Genomic DNA, 3,025 nt, shown 5'->3' with positions numbered 1-3,025 from the left:
AAAAAGTAAAAGTAAAACTTAAAATTCCAAATCATTAGAACTAAATTTATTAATAATGTTATTAGTATTGCAAAATAAGTCATTTTGAATTATTTGTGATAAATATAACACTAATTACCGTAGTATTAAAATAGTATATTGTGTAATTATATATTTTATATTTCATTAATTTTAAATTTTATAGTTTTTAATATTTATTAAGTTTATATATAATTATACATATTAAAAATATTTTATATTTTATTAATGCTTTTAAAATTTTATTTCATTTTATAATTTAACCTAAAATTTATTACTAATTATGTTTGCTATTAATAAAATGTTAATATAAATATATAATGCTTATAAACATATTTTCATAAAATAAATAATTGTTATTTATTTTTATTTTAAGTGATATCATAAAATTATATTAATTATTGATGTATATTATGGTGGTTCGGTTATAAATTTAGGTTTTTTCGGGTTTTGGGTTGGATTTATCTCGGGCTCGGTCTAGGTTAAACTTGGACTCAGATTCTTACATACTTTGGCTTTCTCGAACTCAGGTTTTTTCGGTCTCGAACTTTCTTGGCTTGAATTTGTTACAACCTTGAATTTTCTCAAACTTGAATCGTTTGCAGGTTCTAATCAACACAAGTAGACTTTCAAGCTCAGGCATGTTTTGCCGGAGCTCAAATCAATAAGCCCTTTCTATACGCTCACACCTAAGGTTCAAAACCTCCGTCTAGGCAATCAACATTTAGAATATCAATTAAAAACGAAGGGATAAAGTCCCAAATTTACAAGTTCTCATAAGACAAAAGCTACCTTTGCCAAAGCGTAAGCGATTTTATTAGCATCAGTACGAGTCCATGAAAGACGCATTACTGAGATGATTCTTAAGATAAAAACAACTGTAAAGCTTGAGCAAGTTCAGGATTTACAACCATTGTCAAGTGCTCAACAAGCCTTTAATGAACTCGCCCTTATCGTTGAAGAACAGCTCTGTATCCCCAGTTTGTCCTTGAGCGTCCTACTACTGCACCGGTACAGCATTTCATCCCATTAACAACGGGCAAAGTCCACTTTACTGTGTCCGGAGTTAAGTTGATAGGACCAAAAGATCTTTCCAATTTAGATTTTGCCAGCACCTACTTCAAAGCAAAAGAATGAATATGAGCGGTAGAGTAATCTTTATGGTTCGAAACCACCACAGACTCTAAACTAATAAACAAGTAGTCTCCATACGGTCAAGGAGATTAATAAGTAAGTTCGTGACTGTTAGACCAACTGTATCAATGCCAGTGTACTGTCAAACATGTTTCGCTCAAAGGCACTCAATCAAGACGTGGTCGAGACTTTCAACAAGGCCACACCTTTGACAATTCAAGTCCAATTGCACTCCCCTCTCTACTAAGTATTGCAAGCCACGAAACCTTTCAAACATCTCCAAATGAAGTGTTTGACTTTCAATGAAATATGACAATTCCAAAATTTCAACCAAGGACCATCAACAAAGAAATCTTCAATATTGGAGAATTTTCAAGTAGCAAGCATAAAACCCGATTTCACCCTATACCAACCCTGTGCGAAAACTAAAAAGGAGGGTTTAATCTGATTAAAAATAAAAATAACAGAAATATATAAAAGTTGAAATTGCAGTAAAATAAACAAAAGAAAATAAGATTAAATAAATTGTTGCGACCATGCTCTAACTAATATCGGACAATGAATTTTTTCCTTTTTATTAATGTTGTGACTAATTGTTCTTAGTTGGTCATTTTTAAATTGACATGGATTAAATTGCTCCAATTTTTCAAAAGATTATACAAAATATGAAAAACAAAACATCATCACAATAAATATAGTTATTGTTTAAAAGGATATATTAAACTAATATCGGAATTTAAGGAATGCAATTTTAAAATGTGTTTATATTATAGGGCTAGAAGTAATTTGGTGGATCTGGTATTAGAAATTAAAAAAGAAAAAGACCTTTAACTATTTCCCTTAATAAACTAGTAGATTATGAATAATTTAGCCACTTTCAACTTAAATGGGGCAATTTAATCACATCATAAATGTGAAAAACATCTATACAGGCCCATCATCAAATAGTTGAATTTTTTTTTAAAAATCAAAACAATATATATAATATTTTAGAAAAAAATATTTATTCCGATGACCATTTCTACCGATGAGCACCGTCAACGGAGGAAGAGAGGTGGCAAAAAGGTAGGTTTAGAGAGAATTAGGTTTTTTGTTTGATAAGGTGAAGAAAAAAAAATGAACTAAATTTAAGAAACAAGTGGGGCACCAAGCAGGAACAACCCATTCCCCGACGGGAGCAATCAACTGGCCCAAAAAGAAGCAACAGGCCACTGGGCCAAGAAGTAGACCAGCCTAGTCTTTTGTTTGTTGGGTCATTTTAACTTTTTTTTTTTAAGATTATTGTTTAAATATGTATATTAATATTATTATGTTACTATTTAGTATTGATTATTAAAATTGAGAAGCATGCTTTCATAGTAAAATAATTCTATTATAAGTGTAATTATGTATGCATGTGCAAGTATTCAATTTTACATTTTATAAAAATAGATGAGGTAATATTTTCATATGATCATAATTGTCAAGATTTTGTTGAAACCTTCAATAAATTTTAATTTTAGCTGTTTCTTTCCTTCTTTCACTCATAATTGAAAAAGGGTCGTTTACATGCTATTCAAATATTTATGTGCTAAATGTGCCTTTAGGGGTCATTGTTGTCGAGTGATAAGAATTTTGGGAGTCACTATGACCCTATATAATTATTCATCATAAAAAAAATTCCATTCTTTCTTTTAATATTTGAGGATTACCCTTGGTTTTCACAATGATTTTTATTTTGAAAACAAATTTGTCAATATTAAATTTGAATTTATATTTTGAAATTAAAGATAAAACATAATTATATGGTAGTGATTTATTTTTGTTTGTAAGTGAGGATTATTTTGGAGAGAGTAATTGTACTAATTTAAATTATTATCGAATTTGCAAATAT

Source organism: Gossypium raimondii, chromosome 10, assembly GCF_025698545.1.
Source record: "Gossypium raimondii isolate GPD5lz chromosome 10, ASM2569854v1, whole genome shotgun sequence".
In the NCBI taxonomy this organism is placed as follows: Eukaryota; Viridiplantae; Streptophyta; class Magnoliopsida; order Malvales; family Malvaceae; genus Gossypium; species Gossypium raimondii.
The sequence above is the reverse complement of the archived record's forward strand: the minus strand, read 5'-3'. Positions refer to the sequence as shown.